At 54.7% G+C, this 20,010-nt stretch overlaps 1 protein-coding gene across 1 annotated transcript in view; it reads right to left on the bottom strand.

The window, feature by feature from the left end:
* Window positions 1–20,010, bottom strand: part of ZNF423 (zinc finger protein 423) — a 262,115-nt gene that overhangs the window by 241,691 nt on the left and 414 nt on the right. The window lies entirely within an intron of this gene.

Below are 20,010 nucleotides of genomic sequence, written 5' to 3'. Positions count from 1 at the left end.
ATCCTGGGATTGTGGGATGGAACCCTGCATCAGGCTCTATGCTGAGCATGGAGCCTGCCTGGGATTCTCTCTCTCTTTTTAAATAAATAAATAAATAGATAAACATTTTTTTTGTTTAAAAAAGAATGGTACTCCAAGACTAAGGTATAGTGGTAAGGAGTGCCCACTTGAGTGATAGAACTTTAAAGAAATGCAGGGGCGCCTGGGTGGCTCAGTTGGGTAAGCATTCAACTGCGGCTCAGGTTATGATCTCACAGTTCATGGGTTCAAGCCCTGTGTGGGGCTCTGTGCTGACAGCTCAGAGCCTGGAGCCTGCTTCTGATTCTGTGTCTCCCTCTCTCTCTGCCCCTCCCCTGCTCATGCTCTGTCTCTGTCTCTCAAAAATAAATAAAACATCTTTAAAAAAATTAAAGCAATGCAAAGAAGGGATTGCCATAAAAGCCAGGCAAATGGTTACTTCCAGAGGAAATGGGCTGTGACTGGGCTGGGGCTTCCAGGGCCGTTGGCAAAGTTCCATCCCTAGACCCAACTTACAAGAATTCACTCAGTCCTAAATCTGGTTTGCGGGGACTCTGTATCTGTTACTCATTTTACAGTAAAACAGTCCGCCCCTTTGCCCCGATCTCTTTCACTGTGCTGAGCCTGTAAAGAGAGATTTCTGGTCACAGACTCCCCTACTGGGCCGTAAGCTCTATCAGGGCCAAGACTACCTCTGACTTGCTTACACTACAACCCAAGTGCCTAATGCTGCTGCATGAAGGAGCGAATGAATGAATGGCCCTTCCCAGGAGCTTTCCTCTCCAGAGGTCCCTCCAGGAGTCAGGAACCACCTGTGCCCTCCTTACCCTGGACCCAGTGGCACCTAAGCCAGAGCCCAAGCACATGGACAGACGACCATCAGAATGTTTTTATAAAAGAAGTGAGTGAAAAAACCCAACGGTGCTAGGCATAGAGGACACACAAATTACTAAGACATGCTCTCTCCACCAAGGATGTCCTCATCTGGCAAGAAAATGTGTGTACCAGACCATGCGATGAAGACGAAGATGGAAAATGTCAGGGGGTGATGCACTGTAAGAGGGCATCGGTAAGGGCTTCTGGGATGAAAGGACACGGAGCTGGTTCTTGAAAGAAAAACCCGAAAGTCCCTCCACTGGGAGGCAGGACAGCACCTCCTGGGAGGCAGTTGGGAGCTCCCCAGCCCCACGGACTTGTCCCCAACCCATCTGCCGTATCTGCTGCTGCGGCCAAGAGTCATCTCCTGAAATCCCCCCTCCCCACCCCCCCAGCCATCGTGCTGTTACCTCCCTTCTGGTGCACGCGTACACACGCACACTCTGAAAAAGCGCCTTCCACATGCAGTAGGACCTGGACGTGTTACTTGACTTGTGCACACTTCCCAGCCACTCTGTGAGGCTCTCCCCGCATCCAGACCAGAGGACGGAGGCTCATGGACATCAGGCGATTCGGCGGAGACCAGGCCGAGGAGACGTGGAAGAGAGGGGGTTAAGAAGCCTGTGCCTCACTTCCAAAGCGTGGGAGTGAGGGCTCACAGCGCCCTCCCCACAGCACAGTCACTCAGAATGTCAAGGTGATACTTGGGGTTCCCCCGATGTCCTCCGCCCTCAGGAACTGCGTGTATGGACCCTTGTTTCTTGTCTTCACTGTCAGTCTGGAATGGTGGCAGGGGCCTGGCCCAAGAATATAGTAGTCAAATAACTTGGGGGGAAATGTGCTAAGAGCCACAATCCCCACACCTTGGAAACAGAACCTTTGCTTCCCGTGCTTCTTTTTGTGTCCTTTTCGGATTTTTTTAAATTTTTTTATGTCTTTATTTTATTTTGAGAGACAGAGAGTTAGCAGGGGAGGGGCAGAGAGAGAGGGAGACACAGAATCCGAAGCAGGCTTCAGGCTCTCAGCTGTCAGCACAGAGCCCGACGTGGGGCTCGAACCCACAGACTGTGAGATCATGACCGGAGCCGAAGTCGGCCACTTAACCGACTGAGTCACCCAGGTGCCCCTGTCCTTTTCTGATTTTTAACTTTTTTTGTTGTTTTTTTAGATTTTATTTTTAAGTAATCTCTATACCCAATGTGGGGCTCTAACTCACAATCCCAAGTTCAAAAATCACATGCTCTTCTGACTAAGCCAGGCAAGTGCCCCTTTAAAGGGCTCAAATCTTTTAAGTGAGCGGCAAGTTTCTCCAAAAGACATACCCAGCACCCACATGCCCTTCCCAACCATGCCCTTCACACTCAACACTAGGTCTGTGGGATCCATCCAAGCCTTTTCATTTTTGTTTTCTTCAAGGTCAAGCCCAATGCAATCCCCTCTTCCCCCATCGGTGTCACTGGCTAGGCGCAGATATATTAGATCACAGGACCAGCTCGTCCCATATTTCTGTTCCACCATCTGTGCGGTTGCCGGTTTGAGGTTGAAAACGTTTCTACTCCCACGAACAGCAACCGAACTTCACTGAGCACACAGCTCCCTCTGCTCCTCCCAGAGCCACTGGGGCTCCAGGGGCTGGAGGAAGGCAGGGAGGGAGCTGGGTCTGCGGGACCCCGAATCCCAGGGCCAGACTGTGGCAGGAAGGAAACTGAGGGCACTGAAGGTGGACCCTCACCACACCTTCGCCCACGCTCAGCTTCAGACCACCTGAAAGACACACCCGACAGGCCTGGCCTCCGGCCACAAGTGTCCTTCATTCCAATCGAGACAGGAAAAGGTCACGCTCTCCACGTTCCTTCTCATTCCACCAGCAAACACAGCTCACAGGAAGGGTTGTAAACTGGGGCGACCACTATGGGAAACAGCACAGAGGGACCTCAAAACATGAAGCGGCCCAGGTGTCCCTCATCGGGTGAGCAGATAACAAATGTGGTCTGTCCATACAAGGGAATATTACTCAGCCTTCAAAAGGAAGGACATTCTGACGCTTGCTACCGCATCGATAAACCTGAGGAGAGGAGGCTCAGTGAAATAAGCCAGCCACAAAACGACCAAGACTGTGCGATTCCACTTCTGTGAGGTGCCCAGAGTAGTCAGATGTGGAGAGAAAAGCAGAATGGAGGTTGTCAGGGGCTGGGGGACAGGGAAATGGGGGCGGAGTTTCCGATGGGGAAAACGCAGAGTTCTGGAGACGGGTGGCGGCGGTGTTTTGCACAACGATGTGAATGTACTTAGCGCCAATGAACTCTATGCTTGAAAATGGGTAAGACGTACTTTTTATGTTATATGTATTTTACCCGAGTTTTTTTTTAAGTTTTAATGGGGAAAAGATGTAAAATGCCTGAGAAAGGGAATAGCAGGCAGATGGAAGAAAAAACAAAACAGAGGTCATGATATTGATGTAAGACAAAAATGCAATTCAAGGCAAATATCGTCAAATAAGACCATGAGAATGGTTCGATTTTTTTTTTAATGTTTACTTATTTTTGAGAGGGAAAGAGACAGTGTGAGTGGGGCAGGGGCAGAGAGAGAAGGAGACGCAGAATCCAAAGCAGGATTCAGGCTCTGCACTATCAGCCCAGAGCCCGATGCAGGGCTCAAACTCACAAACTGTGAGATCATGATCTGAGCAGAAGTCAGACACTTAATCAACTGAGCTACCCAGGTGCTCCAGAATTTTTTTTAAAGTGAGGTTTGCAGCCATGATAAGTCCCATCAGGGAGCAAGATGCAGAAGAGCCAGCCAGAGAGAAAAATGACACTACAAGTGTCCTGTCTTCTCTCCTGCTTGCTCCCTGCATCCCAGCCAGAGAAAGCAAAATTCAAGGTGGGGAAGAAAGCACGCCAGATCCCGTCAGGACATAGCAAGACTTGACGTGAAGTTGGTGAGACACCCTCTTTGGACATGGTCACCCACACTTTTCTCAAGTTTTGCAACCTTCAGAGCAAGACCCAAGCTCTGAATGACTCCCCTTTCTTTGGCTTCTTTCAAACGAGGTGCTGTACCGGAAAGGCCCAGCAAACTCAAGCCACTGCAGGTCTGAGCCTGAACCGTGGGGAAGCTGCCAGCTTCCAACCAATGACCCATCTGGAACAGACACACAAATCCCTCTGCCTCTTCCCAATAAAAGCAACAGGCCCCAGCATTACATACTAAGCCCCTCCCTCAGAGCCCAGGCTCATGACAGCGTTCTGGGAGGCAGGGACCATGGCTCCATTTTACAGAAGAGAAAACCAAGGCTTAGCGAAATCAAGTGACTAAGCTCAGATCCCAAGCAGGAGGCAGAGCTGGGATTCAGTGTATGACCGGGCAGATGCTAAAACCCAATTCTTAATGGTCAGACCATTGTGTCCTTCTGACACTTTCAAACAATCTGCAGGATTTCACAGGCTGAAAACCAGCACTCAGAGATGGCCAAGGCTGCATCAGGTACACCAAGACCAAACCATCCCTTAGCAAGCATCTCACTGATTCCCAGAGATACGTTTGAGTTTTCAAATCATATCTAAGAATCCATTTGATCCAATGGACCTGGGAGGAGATAGGTGAAGTTTTATCGTCATCTGCAACTGATAAGAAACCGTCTGCAGAATGACCAGAGAGGGGCCTGAACAGTCAGAAGTCACACAGCAAGTTCCCATGGAGGTAGGCCTAGCCTCCAACCTGGCCTCATGCGGAGACCGTCCCTCCACTAGGCTCCCCCAGGAAGACGCCCTCAGACACTGCATTCCCGTGGGCACCGGGACACAGATGGAATGCTCTGAAATCTGTACAGCCTTTCCGCCGGGCCACCGCACGCTGCCTGCCCGCCCGCCGGTCTGACGCTCTGCCCTCCGTTTTTCATTGCTAATTAATTTGGATGGAGATGTCTTTAAACCGAGACTTACGTCGGGTCCTCCCCACTGTCTGTGAACCAATTTCATTACAACAGAAACCGTGTTGCCAAAATGAGAAATCCCCTCCTTTTCAGGCCTGTGCCCTTGAAGGCATCTTATTAGAAAAGACCATTTCTTAATTAACATTTTTGATCTTTAATCCATTACACATCCCTCTAATCCTGTACGGAGGTGCGGCTGGCCCACTTCCGCGGGCTGGCTCTGGGCTGCGCGAGGCTGGCAATTTCAGCGCTGAGGGCTCGCTCACAGCTGGACGCCGCCGCGGACAGTCTGCCGCGCCCAGACGCCACCTCTAGTCCAGCGGCCAGTGCCTCTCCCGAGCGGGAGCCGGGGAGGGGGGCCCTGGCGCGGACACCCCCGGATGGGCCAGTCTGCAGACGAGAGTTCATTTCATTAACCCCTGAACCCCATCTTCTCGCCCCAGAACGGTTGCTAGCAAAGGCTGTTTTTGCAGATCTTGCTCGCGCCAGGCGTGAGCGCCGTCAGGCTGGTCTTCCTTCCCATTTGCACAAATCTCAGGCAACCTGAGCACATCTGCACAAAGAGCCGGTCCCACCAAGGTCAGAGCGCCTCACGCTGGAAAGCTGCGGACCTGCTCGGTGACGCCCCGCTTTCTGAAAGACTTTCCTCGCTGGGTTTGGGGAACCCCGTCTTCTCCTGGGCTTCCTCCTTCATCCATGGCCACCCTCCATCTGTCTTTCTCATCCCAGCCTTCCATGCCGAGGCCTTTCCAGACAAAGAGCTCAACTCCATTCCACCTGAGCTCACTTCCAGCTTTAAGTGCCAGCTACACGCTTGAGACCCAAACACATCCCCTGGCGCATCCATCCCCCATCGCCAGACCCTACGTTCAAGTGACCACTCAAGCTGCAAAAGGCATCCCAAACTTACAGCCAAAACCAAGCTCGAGCACCCCCCCCAACCCATCGCACCAGAGGGGCTGCTCCCATGTCGCCATGGCACCCAGCTGCCCACCTCTGGTCACCCAGCGGCCATTGAGCCTTGGAGTCACACTTCCTTCCTCTCCTTTCCTCACCCGGCCATCCAATCGGTGGCACATTCTGTAGGACCTACCTCCAAAAGAAATTCCTAACCCAGGGGCACTCGGGGTGGCGGGCTCCGGTGTCTGACTCCTGATTTCCACTCAGGTCATGATCTCACAGTTCGAGAGTTCGAGGCCCACGTTGGGCTCTGCGCTGACAGTGTGGAGCCTGCTTGGACTTCTCTCTCTGCCCCTTTCTCTGCCCTTCTCCAATGCACATGCACTCTCTCTCTTTCAAAATACATAGATAAACATTAAAAAATAAATAAAAAGAAATTCCTAATCTGACATCTTCTTCGCCTCCTGGCCTGAGTCCCAGCCCCCATCATCTCCCACCTGGGTGAGGACATTTTTCCCCATCACAACCAGAGGGATCCCGTCTCCCTTCTGCCCCCAGCCTCCCTTCAATTCAGAGTAAAATCCAGCGTCCACCATGATTCAAGACACGAGCTGCCTGCCGCCAGCCTCCCTCCCTCCCGCGCTGACCTCCCCTCCCCATCTCCCTGGCCTCACTTCTCCTCACTCCTCCCACCTCCCTCACCTCTCTGGCCTCTCCTCTTAGCCCTCCAGCTCCGGCTCACTCTACTCCGGCCACAGGGACCTCCGTTCTATCCATCAGCAAGCCCAGCTCACCCCGCAGCCAGGACCATCTGGAATGCCCTCTGCATGGCTCATGCCCTCTCTTCTCAAATGCTCGTCCTGAGCACAGAGGCTTCTCTGACGCCCCCTCACTCTCTAAGTGACCCCCCTGCTGGTCATGTCCCAGCGAAACACATTATATATTTATTTGTTCATATACGTTGCACGCCCCACACCAGAATGCCAGCGCCATGCACACCAAGGACTCTGGGGCCCCCTCACCACCCAGGACGGTGCCCAGCACTCAGTAGGCGCGCAGTAACACTTGGGACTGAAGGCCTACGAGCTGTCAGGACCCTGCCAGCGGTGACGCAGCCTCCCAGCCGTCGCTGGTGTGAGGGGCAGTCCTGCAATGCCAGCAGCAACTGAGCAGGTGGTCAGACGCTCAGGAGAACTTCCTGGTGGTGTACTTTCTGTGAAACTGCCCAGCAATGAATAAAGCAGAGCTTGAGCCTCGTGTTGGATTACTAGGGGAGGGAGAAAAAATGGCCACAGCAGCAAGGGAGGTGGAGCCTATGAACAGTTAGGGGACTGGGACAGGCTGGCGCTTGGTCCTTCAGAGGCCGAAGGACAGCACAGGGGTTCATGGACACGGAGACACAGGTACAAACGCTGCACAGAGGGCAGGGATGAGGATGCTCTAGAGCAGGGTGGGAACATTCTGGGAGGGGACACAGCCCCAGCCCAGGCATGGGTTAGAGTGAGGAGAAGAACACAGCAGGAAACTCCAGGAAGAGGCCACGTGGGGACTTGCAGAGTCCCCAGACCCACGCCTCAACTCGTGAGCTACCGGTGAGACCCTCCATGGGGACCACCCTGCCTCGGGGCACCAGGGCTTCCCAAGGCTGCTGGTGGCCCCTGAGTCTGGCCAGCCTCAGAGCGGGGCCTGGGGCATAGCACTCCAGCCTCCCAGTCCCAGTCTGGTGCTCCTACCGTCCCTACTCCCCAGGCTGTCTTTGCTGCCCCAGCTACCAGCCCAGACCTTGACCTGAGCCCTGAAGGCTATCATGCTCCAAAACCTGAGGTCAAGGGCCCTTCCCTCCCAGCAGCAGGAGGTTAAGGCACCCAAGTCCCTGCCTCCACACACACCCCCAGGCCGGGGGTGGAGGGGCGCTGCCTGGTTGGAGGAGCCACGGGGCTGGGTGGAGAAGAGCAGACAGGCCAATCTCCCCAACACCGGACAGGCTCCTTTTAGGGAAATCTGACTCAGTCTTGGGGTCCACCCAGGATCTGGGCCGGGGGTTGTGCCAGGGGGAGCTCCAAGGAGAACACCCAGGATGGAGGCCACTTAGCACCCGTCACACACCCCTGCCCTTGCATGTGGACGGACACACCATCCTTAACCCTTGCGGTCCCTGGTCAGATCGGTGCGTCAGACGCAGGCCCCTCCCTGGTACCCTGGGCAGGGTCCCGGTGCGGGAGTCGGGTAGGAGGCGGGTGTGTTCCAGGTTCTAAAGTCAGCCTGTGAGATACAGCTGCCGTGGCTGGGGATACACATGTGAGGACAGTGGCCACACAGCGCTGGGCTCCTATGTCAGGCGTGAGGGAGGAAGACACCCATCTTGAAACCCCAGAGTCACAGCCGCCTGAGGGGCCACACACCCCCCCACCTGAGGGAGCAGCAGCAGATTCTCACCCACATCTCAGGCTCACTCAGGCAGCGCCAGTGACTGTAATTGCCAGCGCTCCTTAAGTTGTTACTGCCTTCTCTATTTGGGCAAATTTGTATCCTAATTGGCAAAAGTTAAATGAACTGGTAATGACGTGTAAGTATGCATGGACTGCTGTCAAAAAGGTAGGGAGGTGGGAGGGCTCAGGTGCCCTGTGCTACAGCGCAGCGCTACCACAGACTTGCTGTGTGACTCGGGGCAAGGGCCCTAGCCTCTCTGATGCTCAGTGTCTATGGGAAATGGGAATGGTAACACCACGTGCCGTCAAAGTGCTGCTTCTAGGTTTCATAGAGATAGTGACTGTGGAAATAAAGCTTGAGGGAGGTGAGAGGGCACAGGGACAAGCACACAGGCCCCAGGGACAGAGAGAGCCAAATCCAGATCCTAGCCTGGCACTCACCAACAGGCTGAGCCCCGTCTCTGCAGGAGAACGCGCACATACTCAAGGCCAGTACCACAGGGGCACATGGCAGCCAGCCACCGAAGCGATGGCACCATGGTGGGGAGCTGTGGCCTTCCCTGAGGGGTGGGTCCTCGGCAGCCCCGCCCCAGACCCCTTGGGGTCCCCAGGCTCTGCGGCTTTGCAGGAATCAGGGGTTCTGGCTGCAATCCCAGGCTGGTCCGTCTCTTTTCTTTCTCTCTCGACATTTGGGGAAGGCATTTCCTCTTTCTTGGGGCCTGTGGGTCAGGTTTCCACCCAGATGGAAAGTCCCACCCAGGGGCCCCCAAAGGAGAGCTCACCATGGAAACTCCATGGGGTGCCTGCCAGACACAGGAGCAAGTGGCCACTGGCAGGCCTTCCCAGGGCCAAGCCCACAGTCCTGCCAACGGGAAGGGGGAAGGGACGGGAGGGGCCCCAGCTGGACTTCACAGCTCAAGCACAGAACAGTGTTCACACGAAGAAAGAGTGGGTGAGCATGAGTGAGTTTGGGTATGCGTGTGTGCATTTAGGCATGCGTGTCTGCAGACAGACCCCAAATCAGCCCCGGCCCTCGGCCCCCCTAGCTCTCCTGAGCCTGTTTGCTGGACAGAGTCCCTCCCGGAGGCCAGATTCTGCTCAGATAAGATGGGTAAATACAATAATCCTATAAAAAGGGAACAAAGGGTGGATGCTGCTGGATGAACCCACAGCCACGACACAAACCATGCCCAGATTACAGTCCGAGCAGAGGTGACAGGGGAGGGGGCGCCGACTCCCGAGCTGGTGGGCTCCACATATAAGGATATTATGAACAGAGCTCCTCAAACTGTGTTCCAAGACCTCACGAGTCGGGGATGGGTGGTCCTCAAAACTAGGCAAGGGGTACTTTCTGAAGTCAAAAGCTTGAGGAGCCCTCCCGGGGACTCGCAGCAGTCATGGGCACGTCTGGGGCTGCTCAAGGTCCCGCTCTGAAGAGCTCCATTGAATTGCATTTAACCAGGCGCTCAGGAAAGTAACCCGAGCAACTGCCCCAGGATGCAAGTTGGCTTTGCCCAGCTCCCTCCAGGCTGTGCTGCTCGTAGGTCCGCGGCTGTGCCGTGCACTTGGGCCCTGAGCATTTTTCTCGGGTCAATTTAAGAAAGAACTCTAGGAAAGTTGTTTCTGTATCGTGTGCCAAATTGTTACTGAGACAGCGGCTGCTATTTGTTCAATGATTAATGAGGATCCGCACAGTAAATTCTGCAGCATTTAGTGCCAGGGAAAAACATTTGTCCGTCCCCAGCACATAAATCAGAAAGCACGGCTGCCCCCCATCCTATTTCTCTTTTGGCCTAAGCTGCCAGGAGGCTTACCTGCAGTGTGACCCTTACCTTGGGCTTCTGACATAACTGGTTCTTTCATCTGTTATTTTAGGTGTTCAGTGACATAAGGGCCACCTCATCTCATCTCATTAATAATACCAGAGCCGGCGTCTATAGGTGCTTGGTGTCTGAACACATCACCTCTACGTTCTCATTTACCCTTGAACGATGCCACAAGGTAGGGCTTCGGTATCCCCACTTTACAGGTGGGGAAATCAAGTCCTGAGAAAGTGAATCACTTAGTCAAATCCATCCTCACAGCTCATGAGTGACTAGTGCTGCTTGTTTTCTCCTCTCTCTAGAATGCGAGTCCTGGAGAGCTGGGGGCCAGTGCATCCTTGGGGCCCCCGTGTGGCACAGAGACCTGCTAATCAGGTACTGAATGACTGGTGGGGAATCCAGCGCTGAAACAAAGGTCTGTTTGCTTCAAAACCTACGCTGACTCCTGTTGTTTTTTCCTTCAGTCTTTAGGGCTTGGCAAACCTACCCCTGACCTTCGCCTTAAGCATAACCCTACTCCTAACCCCCATCCTGACCTTAGGCTTCAAAGTCACCCTAACCACAGTAGTAAATCGAAACTCCACTTCTAGCACAATCCCAGATGACTTAATTAACAACCAAGATACAATGCTGCCTGCTAGGCCTCGGCCTCCGTTCTGTGGGGCGAGCACTCCGGCCACAAAGCCTAAGGGTGGCAGAAAGTCGGCTTTCAGCGCAGATGGTGGGAGCATGTGGGCTCTGCAGCAGGGAGAGGTCAGCAGAGCCGGGGATCGGGTCGCCCCCCCTGGGGAGCCCGGGCAGACCTGAGCGGGGCAGGCCAGGAGCAGCAGACGGTGCGGCAGGCACGCCGCGCTGGCCCCCTGCTCACAGAAGCGGCTACTCTGGCCTAGGAGGGCCAGCCCAGCGGGTGGGGAGGAGATGCCCTGCCCCGCTTCCTGCCCATTTGCGGCTGGCGAGGAGCCCCGCAGCCAGCACAGGAAATAACAGGGGCCCCCAGAGGCCGTCCATGCAGGCCCAGCTCCGAGGCCGCCCAGGGAGGGAAGGAGGCCATTGTCGGTCTTTGTTTCAGTTTCCCCAGCGTCGCCTGGGCTCCAAGAGGCCCCTGGGAGCTAACAAAGCTTCTCCCCCAACCTGCAGCTGTCCAGCCTCCCTCAGGCCGACCCTGGGGACAGGCCCACCAGGCCCCCGGACTCTTAAAGTGGCAGGTGCAGGGTGGAAATGAAGTCATGTCCAAGTTGGGGGTGCGGGGGGTGGGGGCACATGTGGGCCAGAGCAGGCCAGGCAGGCGAATAGACAGATGGGCACTGGGGTCTGTGTCTGCAACCCGGGTCAGCCCAGCACTGGGTCCAACAGCAGGGGTTCGACTCTGTATGGAAACAATGTCTAAGGCACTGAGGGCACAACAAAGTAACCAAAGAAAGAAAAGAGAGAGCAGGAATGCCCGCCGGAGAGGGGGCACTGTCCCCATCCCTGAAGAGAGGCACGCCAGAAGCAGGATGTTTCTGCTCATTTGTAAGCCTAGGGATGGGGGGGGTGCACGTCTCTCTTTGTACACATGTTTTAAGTGCAGGCATATGTGCGCTGCATCCGTGTGGGCATGTGTTAGTGCACTCATATATGCATATGTGTGTGCGCACTTGTGTTTGTGTGCATGTGTGCACGTGTGGGCACATGTGAGGTATGGAGGGGCACATATATGCATGTGTGCGCGCACCTGTGTTTGTGTGCATGTGTGCACGTATGGGCACGTATGAAGTATGGAGGGGCACATATATGCATGTGTGTGTGCACCGCGTGCAGTGGGGGGGGTAATGTGAATGGGTGTGCATGTGCACCAATGTGTGTGTATATATATATGTGTTGCAGGTACGGGGTATGCAAGTGTGTGCATGCGAAAGTGTGTGCACACGCGCTTACGTCTGTGAGTAAGGAAACGTGTGCTGTGTGTGCACACACCTGCACCCACAATGGCTGGTGAGTGAACCGTCACTGTTGGCGCAGTCTTGGGCTTGTGCTCGCCCGCGGTCACTCATTCCCGCACTGGTCCTGGCACCCCGTCACTAGCGGTACATCACTATAGTGGCCTCATTAGGGCTTTGCACATCCTCTAGTGTGTCTCCACAAGCACATATTGTATCTCCACTGAGCCCTGGTCACTGAATTAGCAACAACTGAAGTGGGCCCTAGACTCAGCCGAAACCCACCCAGGCTCAAATCCCTGCTCTGGACCCACTAGCTCTAAAACCCTGCACCCGCGTCTCAACCTCTCTGCGCCTCAACTGCTCGTCTGTGAGATGGGAATGGCAGCGCTTCCTACGGCCTGCAGCTCAGGAGCGCTGAATGAGCTAAAGCCTGCTGGGGCCCAGCCTTGTGCCTGCCAGGAGGGAACGCCCACGAGATGCTTGTTATGTTTTCTTGTTAATGTTACTACAGTTGCTGTAGTAATAGTGAGTTGCTGAAGACACAACAGTGAGCAAAAACAGGCACTGCCCTGCCTCCCCAAGCTTGCGGGTTTTGCAAAGTATTTATGTCCTATTTACTGTCCTATTTCCTGGATTAAGTATCAGTCTAATGTGCTAACTACTACCAAGTATGGCCAGCAGCCATCAATTAAAGCAATCAACCACAACGAAAGAAAAAGAATTATCACTGTGGGCAAAATAATGTTTTTGTGAACCAGCCAGGTTAGGCGACTAGGCACATGGAGTGGAGTGCGTGTGCATATGCTGACACACGCACCAGCACCTGCTGCACACGCAAGGACTTTACGAGAACGTCAGCGGAGAGCATCAGTCTAACCCCCGTGGGCCATCACAGCCCGCAGCAGGACACTGGCTGACGCAGCACTGACCAGACCCGACCCAGGAGCTGGGCCCTGCAGAGTGCCCGCCCAGGAAGCCAGGAGCAGCCAGACAGCATGACTGGGCTGACCTTGGCCATTTCCTACTGGGCGCTGACCCACGGCTGCACAGTTGGTACAAAGCCCCGCCCAGGAAAGGAACCTGATCATAAGACATCCTCTTGGCCTCTGCCTTTCGGAGTAGACCCTGACCACCACCACCACCCGCCCTGACCAGCACCCAACCCCCCCACCCCCGTAGCCTTTTCCACTTAGGAAATGAGCAATGCCCCACCAACCAGGGACAGCATGAGTGACAACTCAGTCCCTGTGGTGATGCCTGGAGATTGCCAGTTAAGACATCTGGGGAGGGGGAGGAGGGAAGCAGGGGGAAGGAGGCCTCTGGGCCTCTGGGATCCAAGCTCATAGCTAAGCTCCGGTCCAAACTCCCATCAGTGTGTTATCAATAGCAAGAATAAAAGGACAGAGTACTCAGTGCCAGCCTAGGAAGCTAAGGCTAACCCACATGCGTACCCTCATACAATCCTCACGATGGTCTAGGAAGATAATCGCCCCCATTTTAGATGAGCAAACGAAGCACAGAGAAGTCAAGTAACTTACTCAAGGTATCAAAGAGCCGCTAAATAAGAGGACCTCAAACCCAATTCTTTTCTTTACTTTAAAATTTTTGTTTAATTTTTTTTCTGTTTTTTATTTACTTTTGAGAGACACAGAGAGACCGCACAAGCAGGGGAGGGTCAGAGAGAGAGGGAGACACAGAATCTGAAGCAGGCTCCAGGCTCTGAGCTAGCTGTGAGCACAGAGCCCGACACAGCGCTCGAACCCACAAACTGTGAGATCATGACCTGAGCCGAAGCCAGACGCCTAACCGACTGAGCCACCCAGGCGCCCCTAAAAAGCATTTTTTAACATTTATTTATTATTAAGAAACAAAGAGAGACAGAGCATGAGCAGGAGAGGGGAAGAAAGAGAGGGAGAGGGAGACATAGACTCCGAAGCAGGCTCCAGGCTCTGAGCTGTCAGCACAGAGCCCGACACAAGGCTTGAACCCACAAACTCTGAGATCATGACCTGAGCTGAAGTTGGATGCTTAACCAACTGAGCCACCTAGGAACCCCCCAATTCTTGTTCTTATCAACGTGAACAAATATCGGGCCCTGGACTGCCAACGGCAAATACGGACAAAGAGGCAGAGGCGAAGTTCTCCACCTTGGCAAGCGTTGGCCAGGTACCTGCCAATAACCAAGCCCAAGCTGGGCCCTGGGACCACAGAGAATGAGACACGGCCAGTGCCTGAAGGAGCAAGCAGAGCAGCAAAGAAAGGTCATAACCAAGCAAAAGGAAGTGAAGGCCAGGCTCAGGCAGCCCCCAAGGCTGAAGGGCACAAAGGAAAGTACAATAATTATGACAGAGCTATCACGGCATACTTCTTGGAGGAGGTGTCATTTAGGCTGAGCTTTGAAGGATGAGCTCCATAGGCAGAGGACCCAGCTAGAATAAAAGTCCAGGGGTGCAGGCAAGAGACTGAACTCATCAAACGCTCTAAGTCTCCGGGACTCAGACTGGTATGTGGTCCAGCAGCATCAACACCACCTTGGAGCTGGTTAGAAATGCAGAATCTCAGGCCCCACCCAGACCGACTGAGTCAGAATTCACAGTTTCACAAGATCACCAGATTTGCATGCACATTCACGTTTGAGCAGAGCTGGGGTTAACCACACCTGGGCAGCACAGGGAGACCTCCCCAAAGTCACAAGGTGCAATGTCATCATCATGCCCACGTGCCCACACCCACTTACACACCTGCCTGTGACTCTGCTTTATAGCCAGGTTTCAAGTCCCGGAAGAGCCACTGATTTCCACTGTCCACCAGCGGGGTCCTCGGGGCTGGAAGGGGGCTGACATCGCAGAGACTCATCCTGGACCTCGGGGAGCACCCAAGCCCGGAGAAGTAGGACAGGCCCCTCCCCCATTAAAATCCTCATGACCGATGTCCCCTGCCCAACACAGCAGGAGAGGAGGACGGGACCTGGGCTCGCTGGGGCGGGCAGCAGGACCAGCAGGGCTGGGAGCAGCGACCGCAGCGCACGGAGCAGGGGACGCCAGCAGAGCAGCCGCTGAGCGCCAGGCTGCAGGTACAAATCACAGGGTCCCTGCCTCCGAGAAAGCCCACGTCCACCCAAGAGGTGGAAACCAGCACGACAGGCCCCACTGCATGGCTTCACTCCAGCAAAACCGTCTGCCAGGCTAGAGAGAAGGAAGTCCGGAGAGAGAGACACCACACACACACCCCGGGCACGGGCACACACATGCACATGCATGCATGGGCTCTGCACACGCGTGTTCACAGAGGAAGTCATGACAGTACACCCCAGAAGGGGCCCCTGGCTGGTCCGGAGGAAAGGGTGGGCAGGAAACGCCACATCCCCTTCAGCCCCAGGGGTCCAAGATGCCACAGGGAGGGGTGCAAAGGCCCGGAGGTCCCCCGGGCTCTGAGTCAGGGCTGCACCACCTGGGCCCACCCACACACATATACACACGTACATGGGTACACGCCTCCATGTGCACGCAGGGCACAGATGCCCCACACCTCGTGGGCTGCTCACCATGGTAACAGAGTGGCCACTTCTCAGCGCCAGTCACCCCCTGAAGGTTTCTAGGCTTCCTCTGCTAGGGGAAGCGGCTCTAACAAAGGCCCGGGCCCGCTGGCCTGGCCGGGGGTCCGAGGCGCCCAGCGGCCGGCGCAGGCCCACCACGCTCCCCCCGTGAGCTCCGGGCCACCGCGTCTCCCCGCCCAGCCCGCCTGGTTCCACTCGGCTCAACTCCCCACAGACGCCCCGGCCGAGCTAACGAGGAACTCCCCAGCTGGCCCCACATAAAGCCGCGTTTCCTAAGTCTTTAAAACGCTGGGAAATTATACATCCACTTAGACCTTTTCTGCTCCTTTAAAATGTCCCCTGGTCCACATCGAGAAGATGACTAGGTTGGGGGCTCAAGCTCAAGAGGTGGACAGCACCCGCTAACAGAGCTGGAGCCAGAGGCAGCCTGGGTCTTCCGTCGGCGGCCACGGATCCCGGCCAGACGGGCCACGACAGGCTCGCTGATGAGTCCAGGGAGGAGAGCCGCTCAGGATGGACCTCAAGTGAAGGATTCCGGTGAGGGGTGGGAACGAAGTGTGACAGTGACTCCAGCCTCGATTTGAAGAGTGAAAGAAAAAGCCAGAAGATGCCGGGAGCCCCTAAGAAAAACTGCTAAGGAGAACAAGAGCCCCTCCGCAAAGATCCTAGGCGTCATACTATTTATAAGAGTCAAAAAGGAAAAGTGTCCAAATGCCTGACGGGAGGGGCAGTCGAGGAAATGTGCGCCCACCCACCCCACAACCCCGATGCAGCTTCTCAGACAGAAGGTTATGGGGTCCAGGGCCGCCTGAAGCGCGGGTCTAACGGGGGGCAGGAGTGACATGGGACCCACGGGCGGTCCAGCCTGGATCTCGTCTAGGTAAGTCTGTTTACACGTGACGGAGCTGGAGAAGGGGCCGAGAGCAACACAAAGGGCAGGAGTGTGGAAACACAGGATCGTAGGTGGAGTTTCTGTGAAGTCGTTGAAATAATAAATATGCACGCTAAGAAAACACAAGTGGGGCCGGGAGGCAGCGCTGAGAAGGCTCAGAAGTACCGGCTGGGCTGCCTGGAGGGGCCTCAACTCCCCGCGTACAAGGCCCAGTTTTCCAGACTTTTCCATCCACTTCACTGAGGGGGGTGGGGGGGGGCGGTGGTGAGGTCTGAAGGAAAACAAGGCTTCAGCACCCCTCGCTGAGGGGCCCCCGGTACCAGCCACCCTGATGGTGCTCTGATTTCCCACCTGAGCAGGTCCCAAAGCCTCCAGCCCTAATACCAGCCTCCCCTGCAAACCGTATCCACGGCCAACACCCAGGTACAGTCGTGAGCAGGGGGCCCGCAGGGAGGTGGGCTGCGCCCGGACAGGTGGCGGTCCTCACAGGGAGCCTGGCCCGCAGTGTTTTCCTGCCCTTTGAGATGGCAAATGTAGCCAAAGCCTCCAAAACGTGCAGCTCCTCTCCTTCCGGGCAGCAAACTAGGAAGCCTGGCCCTAGCTAGATGCTTCCGCCTGACCCCGGAGGGACCTGGGCACAGAGCTGAGCCCCTCACAACGCTCCTGGATTCCCTCTAAAAATGAGGAGACTGGACAACATCCTCACAGCAGCTTTGCTGCTACGTTCAGGCCTGTGCAGCCAGGGTTCAAATCCTGGCTCTGCCACTTCCGGGTTGTGTGACTTGAAAACAAGTCACTGGCATCTCTGTGCCTCAGCTTCTGTATGTCGAAAGCACCAAGAAGGAGGCCTGGCTCCTAGAAGTAGCCTGTCAGTAAGATGGACGGTGCCAGTAACCAGGACAACGGGACCTGTCATGTGGCAGGAAGGCCTCAAACTCCCATCACACCAATAGTCCTTGGGCCATCACAAACAACTAATTATATCAAGTGTTTCTCTGCAGCCACACGTGTGTCTGTTACCAGAAATAAACCTGGCAAAGCTGCCCAGACACTGACAATGAGCACAGGTCAACAGAGTAACTGTTTCCCGCTCCAGACCACCCTCAGACGCTCCTCCCACTGCACCTCAGAGTGCTCCAGAGCAGCCATTTTGGAAGGAAGCCAAGCCTGTCCCGAAACCCGGCCCGGAGAGGTGGGAGGTGCCAGTGAGACTATTATGACACAGTTATACAGAGATGAGTCCCTTCAGCCCCCAATCAAACGTGGTGACCAGAGCAAGGGAGGCAAAGCTCTGTTTGTTTGGGTTGGTTCACTGAAAGCCCACATTGCAAGGCCCACGATTATCCCGGCACCTGCCATGTGGGGACCACACGCAAGAGGGCTTGAGAGAAGACGGAACAAACGTTGAAGGGAATGCAGGCATCCTCACTGTGAGGGGTTCTGCAGGAAGAGGGGAAGGTGGCAGGAGTGCAGGGCCAGGGACAGAAAGGCCCCCTGGTAAAGCCACACTTAGCAACCTCTTACTTGGTGACCAGGGTGAAACCATCTGGCAGAGGCCTTTCTGTGGACTGGACATTTTTTTTGAATATGGGTTGTCCAAAAGAAGATACCACTTCACATTGAGAAAGGCTAGAATAAAAACTTAAAATTAAAAAAAGGGAAAATAACAAGTGCTGGTATGGATGTGGAGAAAATGGAGCTCACACATTACTGGCAAGAGTGTGAAAGGGTGCCACTGCTCTGGAAAACAGTCTGGCAGTTCCTCGAAAAGTTAAACATAGAATTACCACATGATCCGACAATTCCACTCCCAGGTATATGCCCCCAAAAACTGGAAACGAGTATTCAATCAAACACTGGCACACAGAAGTTCACGGCAGCACAATTCACAGAAGCCAAAGGGAGGAAACAACCCAAACGTCCATTAACAGACAAACAGATAACAGATAAACAAAATGTGGTATATCCATACAGAATATTATTCAGCCATAAAAAAAAAAAGGCAGGGCTGATACAGGCTACAATTTGAATAAATCTTGAAGATAGGAAGCTAAATGAAAGAAGCTGGTCATACATATTATATGATTCTCCCTACAGAGAAAGTCGTTGGGTGGGTGCATGAGGGCTGCAGTGATGGAAGGAAAGAAGGTGACACCCAAGGGTCCAGGGCTTCTCTCTGAGGTCATGAAAATGCTCTAAGTTGACTATGGTGGTGGTGAGACATGTCTCGGAATATACGCAAAGCCACTGAATTGTGCACTCTCAGTGAATGCATTATATGATGTGTAAATCATATCTCAATAAAGCTGCCTTAAAACAACAGGAATGCAGGAGCACCTGGGTGGCTCAGTCGATTGAGCAGCCGACTTCGGCTTAGGCATGACCTCACAGCTTATGGGTTCAAGCCCCACATCAGGCTCTATGCTGACAGCTTGGAGCCTGGAACCTGCTTCAGAGTCTGTGTCTCCCTCTCTCTCTGTGCCTCTCCTGCTTACACTCTATCTCTCTCTCTCTCTCTCAAAAAAAAATAAATAAACACTAAAAAAAATTTTTTTAACAAATAAAAAATAAATTCTTTAAATAAATAAACACTCAGATGACCTGGCAATTCTGGCCCCGGTGCCCTGGCACAGTTGGCGGGCGCTAAGGGACTGCTGTCCCTGTAGACAGGCCTGTGTCACAGTTCACCACAGACCCTCCCCAGTGTTCCTCCCTCACCTGTGCCACAGGCCAGCCTCGAGACAGGTAGGACCCTGTGGGACTTTCACAAAGGACCCTCCCATCCCTAAGGCGTTCAACCCATGGCCTGGCAAGGTCGGGAAGATGAAGTTAGGGTAACCCATGAACTCCCCTGAAATCACACCTAACAGGTGCCCATTGGATGCTGAAAGGCATCTGGGGCTCAAAAGAGGCTAAGAATTTCTCTTGCTTTAATGACCTCATGATAAGGAACTGTCCCCCTCAGTCCTCATTTTACAGATGAGAAAAATAAGAACGCAGTAGGGAATGGTTTAAAACCCAACCCCTACTATGCACCCCATACCCGGGCTCTGAATGCAGTGCTCCATGCCAGGGCCGTGCTCTCAGGAGCCCCGTATTGGCCGTTCGGAGGCAGGAGCAGGCTGGCCCACCCCCATCCCATGAAGCCCCGGCCAGGCCGGAGAGGCGTGCTGTGAGCCCATCTCCCCGCTGGCCAGGCCAGGCTCTCCATCACTGTCAGGGCTCGACGCGAGGGCACAGACGGAGCAGGCCAAGCTGTTCCCGGGGCGGTGACCACAGCGTCCCCCCGGGCAGGGAGGCCGGAGGAGGCCAGAGGTGAGCAAAGAAGACACTGCATTCTGCTTCGTGATTGGAGCTCTCCATCACACTCCCACAGCCAGGGCCACGCAGGCAGGGGGGAAGGAGGCGGGCAGGCCGCCGAGGCCCCCCACGGAAGAGAGCTGCCCAGTGCCTTGCAGCCCTGTGCTCCTCCCGGTAAAACACACTCAGCTCATCCTGCTCACCTCTGGTCTGATGAACCAAAGACCCTCTGGGGCTGGCACCGCCAGGGACTTTCCTAAAGCCCCTGTGATGCCTTCAGGCTCTGCCTCACTGCCCAGGCAGCACGGAGGTGAAGGCACACGCTCGGGCTGCCAGAGCGCTTGGGTTCGAGATCCTTCT

This window comes from Suricata suricatta, chromosome 16 (assembly GCF_006229205.1).
Source record: "Suricata suricatta isolate VVHF042 chromosome 16, meerkat_22Aug2017_6uvM2_HiC, whole genome shotgun sequence".
Lineage (NCBI taxonomy): Eukaryota > Metazoa > Chordata > Mammalia > Carnivora > Herpestidae > Suricata > Suricata suricatta.
This window is presented reverse-complemented; position numbering and strand designations above follow the sequence as displayed.